The sequence below is a fragment of the Bidens hawaiensis genome, unplaced genomic scaffold, assembly GCF_021521415.1.
Source record: "Bidens hawaiensis isolate Kalapana, Puna unplaced genomic scaffold, B.hawaiensis_p1.1 tig00018480_1, whole genome shotgun sequence".
Taxonomy (NCBI): Eukaryota; Viridiplantae; Streptophyta; class Magnoliopsida; order Asterales; family Asteraceae; genus Bidens; species Bidens hawaiensis.
This window is the reverse complement of record NW_027492789.1, coordinates 80,948-93,406: the sequence shown is the minus strand read 5'-3', so window position 1 is coordinate 93,406 and position 12,459 is coordinate 80,948. Positions and strand designations below refer to the sequence as shown.

Genomic DNA, 12,459 nt, shown 5'->3' with positions numbered 1-12,459 from the left:
AGGTTCCTAGCTCAATAAGTCAACTTCCAGAAGTGGAACCAACCCAATTAGTCTTGTAGTTCATGAGATATAATATTTACAAAACAACCTAACAGCAGGTCTAACAGCTCAGCTTTGCACCACGTTTTTGTAAAGCATTAAAGCGTTGTACGGACGGAAGTGTCGATCACCTCTCTGCTGGGCAGAGGTGGGTGATAGCCAGATCACTGGTCCGGAACTAGTACTTGAAACCTCTGAAAAGATTGTTCAAATCCGCAACCGTATGGCAGCAGCACGAGATCGCCAAAAGAGTTACGCCGACAAGCGTCGAAAGCCTCTTGAATTTCAAGTGAACGACCAAGTATTACTCAAAGTCTCACCTTGGAAAGGTGTGGTTCGCTTCGGGAAGCGAAACAAACTCAACCCACGATACGTTGGTCCCTACCGGATAACTGAGCGCATTGGTCCGGTGGCGTACCGACTGGATTTACCAACAGAACTCAGTGGCGTACACAATGTATTCCATGTATCCAACTTGAAGAAATGCCTATCCGATGAAACCCAAGCAGTCTTTTTGGACGAATTGCAAGTTGATGAACAACTACGCTTCATTGAAGAACCAGTCGAAGTTTTGGATTGGGAAACCAAAACACTCAAGCACAGCAAGATTCCAATCGTTAAGGTTCGTTGGAACTCGAGACGTGGACCGGAGTTCACGTGGGAACGCGAGGATCAAATGATGAAAAAGTATCCTCACCTTTTTGAAGGGTTGACCAAACACCGAAAACCGCGAAACCCGTCAAACCGTCAGAAATCACTAGAGGTATGAATTAAATTTCGGGACGAAATTTCTTTCGACTAGGGGATGATATGACAAACCGCGAAACCTGTCAAACCGTCAGAAATCGCCAGAGGTATGAATTTAACTTTGGGACGAAATTTCTTTCTACTAGGGGATGATATGACAAACTGAAAATTTTTCTTGCTTTTTCAGACACTCATCGCGACTTGACTCAAATTTTCGGGACCAAAATTCTTTAACATGGGAATGATGTGACACTCGTCAATTTCAGGGTAACTCCGTTAATCCAAACTCCGTCAATTCAAACTTAAGATCACTTGATCTATAACGCACATCTCATTACATTTAAAATAGAGTTTTAAATGACGCTTGACAATTACTACATGTGTAGTCTTTCGGGATTGCACCGAAACGCAAACGAGTTGACGCAAATCATTAGTGAATAAACGAAAAACATCCAAACAATAATTATGTGATAATTATGTGTTAGGCTTATGTGTTATTTGATAATATTGTATAAAACGTTAACTCAAGATGCAAACAAGTTACTTTAGGCAAGAAAAGTGATAATTAGAAGTTGAGGGGCCTTGATGTAACATGTTATTATTTAATAATAACAAAACCCTAACTCTCTCTTCCTCTCTCTAATCCCGATCGGCCCCCCTCCCTTCTCCCTCTCTTGGCTACCGAAAACAAACACACACATACACACAAGATTTTTCATGTTTAGTTGAAGATTAAGGTGCTAGGAAGGTATAAACAACTATCCTATGTATTTTACATGTTTAATTTTGATCTTGAATGGGTTAATCTAAAACCCTAAGTCACGAAATTGATGAATAAGATGAACTAGGGTTGATTTATGCTAGATGATGATTGATTATGCTTTGGTTATTGATTTAGATGATCATATGTGATTTTGAACGGTGAAAGATTGTTAAATCATTGATTGTTTGTAAACCCTAGAGGGTTACTACTGATTTTGATGGATAATTATGTTTATTACATGGTTGGAGCTATGTCGTATGCTTAGGATGCATGTTAGACGATTGTTTGTGCTTGCTGAGTTTTGACAGCAGAGATTGTTAAACTTGAACGACATGTAACTTGTTAAATATAAAAGAAAACTGAGCTATTTATGAGTCTAAGAGGTATTACTCTGAGTCTAGTTTCCAGAAAACCCAACCACGACTAATTTGGAGGTGTTTTGGTTGCTCAAACGATTTAAATGTGATTAAAGGTCAAAACTGGTACTGGACAGATTGTAAGTTATGTTTAGACAACTGTAACTAATTGTTAATGTGGAAATTGTTCGAGGTTGTTAACACTACAGGGTACTATGTTGAGTCTAGTTTCTATAAAGTCCAAGTTTGTAATTTTTGGACGAGTAAAAGTTAACTTTTATTATTTTACAAAACTGAAGTGCAAATCTGAATTGTGAGACCTGCTGTTAGGTTGTTTTGTAATTATCATATCTCATGGACTACAAGACCAAATGGGTTGGTTCTACTTCTGGAAGCTAACTTGTTGAGTTAATAACCTAACCCAATTGGTCTTGCATTAGTTGGATTTTTCATTTAACGGGAATAACAAATAACATTCTATTGCGCATGATTTTGACTGCTGTGAGTTGCTGTAATGTTTTGATCATTGTGAGAAATCTATGAGGAATAAACATACAATAAAATATGTTCTGGAAACCTAACTCATGTATGCTTTTGTGACGATTTTTGGTGAATTAATTGAGATGCTATGATCTGTTGAATAGAGTAATCTTTCAAGTAGAATTCTGTCTTGATGAAACTAGCTGCTGAATTTTGTGAAAATACATGAAACGTGCTAAGTACTAGATAATTGTTATGTTTTGACCAAATTGCCCTTGCGGGGAATAATTGCTAGTAATGTACAATATTAATACATGATATTTAAGTAGTTGTTCACACATGTAACGTATCACGAATGTGTTTGTTGAGACACACACAATTCACAAACGAAACACGAAACGAATTTTATGCATAGGTATTATGTGCCGAGTCTAGAGACTCGATAATAGTTCCAACACTTAGAAAATCTCCTTATTGTTTTAGAACGCTAGTGAGGATTTTTCTGTGACGCGCATCCTTTGGTTTACTCGTTTTTGGAATTCTTCGCAAACAGTGAGTTTCACGTTCCCCTTTTAACTCTTTTAAACTCTTTTCACTTGGGGGATAATACATACTCTGAAACGCTTTAGATTTTTTTATTAGATTATATATCACTTGTAAAGACTAAGTGGCACACGAAACAACTGAAGTCCTTCACACATCGAACCGTTTAGTATTGGATAATAGCGAGTCATTGTTGAGTAGTACTACTGGGTTTGACAAACCCCACCCAACGCTAAACTCGACTGGAGGTCGAGCGGGTGTAATCTTGGCTAAACACATTACCATGGTCGGGATAGACCTGGTGGCAAGGCACATGATAAACAGTCAGCTTCGGTGTCGAACACTTAGTAATACTTGCTTTATAGGCTAGCTACCTATATATATATAATTGATTTAACACTATCTGGTAACGCAAAACGCTAAACGCAAAACACTAAACGCAAACGTAAACGCAAACGTTTTATTGTATATACACTTGTGAACTCACCAACCCCGTGTTGACACTTTTAGTATGTCATTCTCAGGTAGCCGAGGCGGGCGCGCGGTATAGGATAATGTATTACTTTGAACGTTATTGCTTATGCAAACTTGTTTTAAACTATTATTATTTGGGTTTTAAGTCGTCCAGCATGACGCAACTTTTGGTTAAAGGTTTTAAGCTTCCGCATTTATTTACACTTAAATGTTTTCGTGGATTGAAAACTTTATTTATGGTTTGATTATAACTAATGATTCCGATCCTGTTAGTTCACACCCTCTGACGGTAAAACTCCGTTAGTGGATTTTGAGGGTGTGACACTCTCATCTCAATCATCATAGCTATCCATGGTCATGGGTCAAAACCATTGTGACAATTGGGTTATGAAATAGTCAGAAAATCTGAAGTAAAACATTGATTGAAGATCAAATAAGTTGAAATATGAAAGATAAACAAGTATAAAATAGACAAGAACAATTTTTTTGGGGTTGGTTTGTTCCTTCAATGTCCAGCTTTTCCCATTGACACTATACGTAACAATTTCCAGGGTAACTAGCAGACGTGACCTAAAATTGTTAATATTAGATGCTGTTGCTTATGATAAAATAACAAATGTTATAAAGAGATTTTCTTAAATTTATAAATTTGATATTTTAGACTTTTTATTGTTTGTACTATATATTTCATTTTTTTACCTTTAATTTATTCTTTTATTTCAAATAACGCTCAAAAGTTAATATTTAAAACTAGTTGACGTTATCTCATCTTTATGTCCGGTTATAGTGTTTTAACTAGTCAATCATCAAACTAATGACACGATCACCGTGTCCATTTTGAAAAACATTACTACAAACCAATATATACAGAATGCTATTTATTTTTAAGCTTAAAAATAAAATAAGGGTATTAAACAATTGGTCTTTTGTTCCATTTAAGGTAATCCCATTATATATAAAAATTTAAATAATGACATTATATATATTTTATTTCCTATTTTTCTACAGTCATATTTATTCAAACATGCTCAAAGAAAAAAAATATACAAAAACCAAAACAAACAAAAAGAAGAAATTTGTAAAATATTTCGAATTTTTTATTATTTTTCAATTATCACAATAAGTTATGCTCGACATGTTATTGAACAAGTTTTCTACTGTTTTTTGTGTACTATAAAAACATTTACTTCAAAATTTAAACGACAATAAATCTTAATTTGTAACCTTAAAAACATTTAATTCATAATTTAAACATACAATAAATCTTTATTTGAAACTCTAAAAACATTTAATTCACTTTCTAAAACAGAAAATAGACTTCAAATGTCTTGAGTATATATATAAATGAGTTTGTTGTTTCAATCATCAAATAAGTGTCCATACGAGTAACTTATGAAAACCATCATGAAACACATTTGTTTGCTTATCTTCATTTGCCTTATGTGTAGAGGTACACTTAAGATTAATACTAACGTTGTGTTTATTTCTCTTGTTTTGATCACGTATGTTCATTGATATATTGTTTGTTGTCTTACAGATGTGTACGGTCAAGGTTCCAACCTCACCATCCGACAAGAACCAACAAGTACACCGGGCGGAGAGTGGGTCGTGACACTTGAAAACACAAGCCCTTGTGTCATACTCAAAGCATACTTAGATTGTAAAGGGTTCCAATCCCATATAGAAATTGATCCTAAAGTCATCTTAAAACAAGGTGACGTATGCATAGTCAATGATGATCAACGGATAAATCCTGGAGATAGTCTTCACTTCATCTATTCTTGGGAAAATCAGTTTCCTTTCAAATTGTTGAATCAATCTATAGCTTGTTCATGAATAAACCGTTGGGTAGAATCTAATGATGTGCCCCCAAAATGAGTAAATAAAGGTAAAGAGATTATTGGTTTCGAATCAGACCTGACTCGGACGTCTTACCGGGTCAAAGGTCGGACCGACCCGGGAGGGCGGACCGGTGTGCGACCCGGATGATGTCATAAATATATATATTTATATATAAATAATATATACTAAATTAATATACAATTTATGCAAAAACTTATAACTTTATGGAGTAAATGTAAACTGTTAAGGTCTGAGGGGTTAGAATATCAAATTGACCAAAGATAAAACTGTTTACCCTTTTGAATCTGTAACCCTACACAGAGTAAACATCGCCTCTTCAGCTTGTTCAACCAGACATACACATGCACCTCAATCCCGTTCAGATTTGCTTCGGTTTTGGTTTTAATTAAGGTAAGAACTTGTTCTACATGGCCAATTTGGTCCAATTTTGACCCAATTCTAACCTAATTTACACCGACCATGACTGATTTTGGGTCCGATTACTCCGAGTTTGATCGATTTTGACTAGCTCTGCCTCTTACAACACTGGTTTAGTGTGTTATATGAATCTGATTAAAGGAAAAACAAAAGGTGCCGGATCACCCGCCGGGTCACCGGGTCCGGTCTGATCGCCACCCGCAAAACCCGGCCGGTCCAATAGAAAACGGGTTATATACCATGGCCCGGACCGGTATCAATACCGGGTTCCGGTCCGACCGGCCGGTCCGGGCCGGGTTTCAAAACACTGGTTTCGAATCATTGTAATCATGAGTTTATCATCTATTAAGATGCTAAGATGTGTTTACTTGTTAATATCTCACTACTTTCTATTTTATGCTTTTTTTAGTTTATTTTTAACCTTTTATTTTGAAAACTAGTAAAAGAATTTCGGATTTTTGTTGGAAAAAGAAAACAAGAGAGTTCTAATAAACATTTGTAAGCAGATTTAGATTTCGTATACGAGGATGTGATCGAGCATAACAGATTTCATATGAAAGCTAACTTTAAATAAGCCAAACAAGAAAACTACATGGACACTCCTAAATATCAAAATCACCCCTCCTAAAAGCTTCATTTTGTACTAGTGAATGCTTTGTTTAATGCTTATTGACAGCATGTTCATCCTTAACTAAGAAGCGCCTGCTTAAACATACTTTGTTACAATATTCGTTTTCGGTATATATGAATCTGGTATATAAAAAACATATATTACTAATTAAGCTTACTTTATTAGGTTATCCAACTTTATATGTTAAATCCTTATCATCACAATCTGCAAACAACGTCTGCTTTTAAAAATGCATCATAACGAAAGAAAACGATTTGCAAATGGAGGCATAAATCAAAGCAATAAAATAGCAAGTCAAGTCGAACAATATCACAATGAAAATTACAAGAAAATGCATCCCCCAACACCCAAAAGAATGTATGTAGCTACTACTCCAAATACAATGCAAAAGATCCCACCATCAAATTGACTAACCGAGCCTATATAGAACATGACTCAACAACATACTGGTTGGTACACATATCTAGAGTAGCGCGTAGACAACTGCCCATCCAAAAACAATGCTGCCAGCCATCGATCCCATCTTCGCCACACCGCTCTGCAATATCAATTTCAAAAATAAGATCTCGTCAAGATATTTAATTACTTCAAAAATAAAATCTCGAGCCGACTCTTCAATACAAACGAGTTGAAGCATGACCCGAGCCAAGCTAGAGCCGACTCGGCTTAGATCGTTAAGTTTTTTTAACACACAACCCTAGTCACCATTACCAAACCCCTCACATGCCTAACAAAAATAATTCTAAAACCTATTATTGCACGTCTCGAGATATGTACATGACGACAAAACATGGGTCATTATTGTCATTTGTAATTGCAAGTATTCTCGGATACCTAAAAAAACAAGACACACACGTGATCACTACCCAACAGATAAAGCCAAGACACGAGAACATGAACATGGTTCACGTTACCAAATACATACATACATTCATCCCCAGTGCTATTGTGCGCATGTTCAAATCTGGAACCTTAAAACACCCCAGACTTCCCGATAATATAATATGCTAACATCACAGTTACAGGTTGAGATCTTCAGATCTGATAACAAACGTCTCATAAGAGGCGCACGTTAGCAACTAGACTTGGGTTGAGCAGATCAGACTAGGCGCACGTTAGCAACTAGTCATCATAGATTTAACAGGTCAGAATAATAATGTGACTAAACATTAAACGTAAATTAACAATATCAACATTTTATAGATCAGATCTAGAAAGTTTGTGGTTTGACTTACCTGGTCAGGAGAAGACGGTGATATCGCCGGAGACATATCACCGGAGACGGAAGGAGTAGGAGCTCCGGTGGAAGGTGCCGGCGGGCTTGAAAGTGACGGAGTTGGTGCGGCGGTTGGAGTCACACTGGGCGCCGGAGATGTCACCGAGACCGGAGCAGGAGGAGAAGCCAATGGTGCCGGTGGAGGAGTGGCCGGAGGTGGTGATGCGACGGGTGGAGGGGTGGCTGGTGGTGGTGAAGCAACCGGAGGAGGGGTGGCAGGTGGTGGTGAAGCAACCGGAGCGGCGACGGGTGGTGGGGGGTGGTGGTGGGTGGAGCAGGGGTGGGGGTGGGGGAGGAGGAGGGTGCTTGGGCGGCGACAGAGGAGAGGACAATGCAGATGAATGCGGTGACGACGGCGGCGGTGGGAGCCATGGTGTAGGACCCTTAACCTGCGCCGCAGATGGTAAAGTAAAATAAAATAATAATAACCTTGGAAAGTAGTGAGAAGTGAGATGTGTAATGAGAGTGTGAGAGGAAGATAGGGGTTTATATAGGGGGGTGGGGGTGGTAAGGTCCTGATCGAGTAAGGTGGAACTTACGATTTTGTAGTTTACAACTTACAAAAGCAATTTGTTGACAGCGGAATTGTGACGTCTCATAAAACTAGAAAATATTAAATATAACACATAGTAAATTGTTTAACTTTATTTATTAATTACAAAATGTGTTGATGATATGTTTATGTTTATGTAATTTTGTTAACATATAATATGGATAAGGTTTATATGTGTTAGAAAAAGATTTATCTTAATTAATTTCTAATCTAATGTAGTTTTTCGTATATGTTATATTTAATGTTAAAAGATTAAGTGATTGCAACTATACTAAAAGTTTATCTTCCGTCAATGTTATTTAAAAACCGTAAACTTGATAATCAATTGGATAGGATTTTTAGATAATTTGATATGAATGATTAAGATTTAGCATTTCAACAAATCTATGAATAAATGAAACCTTAATTCAAATGAGACTAATAATTTCTAAAAGAGTTTGCAACATTATTGACTATATAGAAGTGTCTTTCATCGTGATAGCAAAGCATAAAAAAATTAATATAATTCATATTTTAGTTATAATTGTGTGTATTCTATTATATAATTGTAAATCAAACTATCCGTTTATTTTTTAAAATTTTATATTGAGTTTTGATGCATTGTTGATTACACGGTTTTTATGTTATGACTTTCTTAATTTGATTCATTAGCAAGTATTATTGATCATTGTTTTTCGAACTTACATATATTGTTGTCAAAGTCGTGTGTGCTTAAATATATGCAAATACCCCTAGCCCTAAAACTCGTACATTCACATGTTTTGCATATTCATGTCTTGCTAAACTTTTTATATCCTTTTACAGTAATCTACATGCATATAAAATAAGATTATTTGTAGAATGAATGTGAAATTATACACGTAAAGTTCATGCTATGTTGACTGGTATCAAAACATTAAAGGACTTTGATTGAAAAAAATGTAGAACATCTTCAACAAGTACATATGGTTTCAAATCTATGTTGGTAATTTGTTCAATTACCTACATTTTATAATAAAATAATTAATTAGATGTTTGGTGCATGTGGGTGTCAATCAACGTATCATCCTTCATGTGGAGGCTTTTGCAATACCAAATACTAATAGTGATAGACTGGTGTACCTATCTTATATATAGTGTAGACGTGATAAAATACTGAATATCAATCCATGGACATGGTATAACCTAAGCCCTAAGTCAACAATTAACCAACTTAATTTTTAGTTTTGTTTATGAAAAGAATGATTAAATACATAAAAGTATTTAAAAAGAAGCATGATTCAGAGAAAGTTGTAAAACATACAATATATAAATAACCAGTTAAACATCTAAATCCTCTTAAATTATTGAAATGCTTTGAAAACATGTGTTAAGTTCCATAAGATTATAACCGACTAAAAGTATCACATGAACTTAGAAGACCTATTTTTTAAACATACACAAACCAACTGAAACTAAGAAGCAAGTTTTATTTTCAATTCCTTATGACTTAAGGTTTTTTAATTAGGTTTTTACAAATCTATGAATGGTTAGAATTTATGACTCATACAGATCAGTTAAATGAAAACTCTAACTAATTTCTAAGAGCCTTTTATTCACTCTTCCCAAAGGTAGCTCATATATTTTTAACCAGTTAGTTAATTCGTTCATCAATTACGGGTTAGGTTTCAAGCATTAGATTAACAATCGATTTATCACCTAGAGATAGAATGAGTAATTTAACTAGTGTAATTTCGTTAAAACACATATCCAATCCACACAAACAAACCAAGAAATCAATGCACAATATGCAATTATACACATCATTAATTCATGATAACTAACTAGATAATCACACAATCATAGGATTGCATCCATATATATAACGATAGGATCTCTTTCTTTATCTTTTTCTCTATAATTTAGAGATTTTTTCTTTTCTGCATCTCCATCTCCACCTCCATCTCTAAAATTTAGAGTATAATGAATATCTAAATATAAACATTCCACTATTCATCTCTCTTTTTCATTTAAAAAAAAACGGTTCATCACTCTTTAAATATTATTAACTGTATAAAAAGAAAAAAAAATTAAAAAAAAGAAGTGTTTGTGAATGAGATAGAGATAGAGATAGAGATAGAGATAGAGATAGAGAATGAAATGTTACATGTAGGAGCATTTACATTCCATCCATCATTTTTTATTCTATAATTTAACTAAAATTCATACTTTTTAAAATTTAATACTCATTTTTTTAAAATCTTTCATAACCCATCCATCATTTTTTATCTGTATCTTACTTACAAACAATTATTTTATTATATTGTTTGTTTTTATACACTCACAAAAATTTAAATAATGATGAATATTAACTTGTTATATTTAAAATGTTGGTATAACAATTTTTTATAATTTAAGGATGGTATAAACAAATGGTGATTGGTGGATGTGATGAAGTTAGTTTTTGGTATATTTTTCTAAATTTAAAGACGGGGGAGAAGATGATGGATAAGTTAAGAATGCTCATAAACAAAATTTAGAGCTAAATTTATAGAACTGTGGTATTTAATTAGATTACAGGGAAAACGATATTGATCTATGAAGAACACTCTGACCATCTTCAAATAAATGTTTAAACACCAATAATTTTAAAAATTGTGAATGTTTCTTTAATATATAGAGCATCTATATTCATATACTTTTTATATAATATAGAGTAAACAACTAAACACTGCTACATCTAGAGAAACAAAATATATAGAATACAAAAGTAAACCTCGATCTATATTCAGAGGCTTATATTCAAGCTTTTTATTTTGTTGTGAATTTATAGAATAACAATAATAAAATGAATGTTCATGAATAAGATAGAGATGAAGATGGAGAGTTGAATGTAACGAGTTTTTATAATTAAACAAAACTTATAAAAAAAGATGTTTTTAATTAAATTATAGAGATAAAGTCAGAAACTTCAATGGGAATGCTCATAGAACGCGTATGAGCACAAAAGACTCTTATTCATACATGTTAATCATCTTCAATTCGTTTTGGTTACGTAAGAACATTTATAATGTAGCCTTTATATATATATATATATATATATATATATATATATATGGTAAGGATTCTAAAAGAACCCTTTACAAATTGAGAACTTTGAGAACCATTTTGAACCACTAAAAACACATTTAAAAAAAACATAAAACAAAAAATAATAAAAATTTTTAAAAAGGTAAAAAAAACCAAAATTCTTATATTTCATTCCAGTTTCATTAAAAAAATAAAAAAATACAAAAAAAAATAAAAAAAAGCGTCGTATTATACACATATGTATAATTTTATATAATTTTTGGTTACGTAATATACACATATGTACAGTATCATTTATCTTAAATTATACACATGTGTACAAAAAAACATGTAAATATACATATATGTATATATTATACATTTGTGTATATAATTTGGCTAAACCGAGTTTTTTTTTTATTATGAAACCGGGATGATAAAATAAGAATTTTGGTTTTTATACTTTTTTGATTTTTGTGTTTTTTTTTGTTTTATGATTTTTTTATTTTTGGGTTTTTTGTGGTGGAAAATATTCTCATAGTTCTCAATTTCACAAAGATCTCTCATGATCCTGATCATATATATATATGTATATATATATATCAATGTTTCTATAATAATATAAAGAAAAACGTGAAGAAAATAATTAAAACATCTATGTTGGATTCACTGTAATAGAGAAAAATTTATAAAAAACTAAAGTATAACACTATATATAGAGGCTCATATTTAAACATTTATAATTAGTTGTAAGTGTATAAAAAGTAATAAAATTAATTAAATAAGTCTGTGAATAACATTAAGATAGAGATAGAAGGTTGGGTGTAAGAGTTTTTGAAAAGTAACAATTTTTTTTAGAAAAATATGTCTTTAATTAAAGTTATAGAGTTAGAAGCTTCAATATGAATGTTAGATACTTATATTTAAACATCTACCTTGTATAGTTGTATATTACATTTTACAGAAATATCCCCATAACTAGAAACTATAAATGAAATAAGCAAATGATTGAATAGAGATTAGATGTCATATCTAAAGAAATGATGAGATATGATAAAGGAGTGAACGAGATGAATCATTTTAAGATGTAGGCCATAAGAAAGTGATATAAGTCGAACGTTTTTATTTCATCTTCAGTGTCCAATATATTATTTTATTTGTTTTCCAATAGCAATTGACTTTCCGGCTCAATGACAAGGGGGTAATAGTTAAGGTTTGAGATATTAAGTTCTTAGGTTCGAAACCTAACTCGTTCTAAACCTAACTCAAGAGACTCAAGGGGTTTTCTTA

General features: G+C 33.1%; 1 pseudogene across 1 annotated transcript; it reads right to left on the bottom strand.

The window, feature by feature from the left end:
* Positions 1-6,550: 6,550 nt before the first annotated feature.
* On the bottom strand, positions 6,551-7,964 carry LOC143556121 (uncharacterized; annotated as a pseudogene). The gene is made up of 2 exons (XR_013139322.1): positions 7,549-7,964; positions 6,551-6,851 (listed from the first exon to the last, which is right to left on the bottom strand). The product of XR_013139322.1 is annotated as an uncharacterized LOC143556121 (transcript).
* Positions 7,965-12,459: the final 4,495 nt, after the last annotated feature.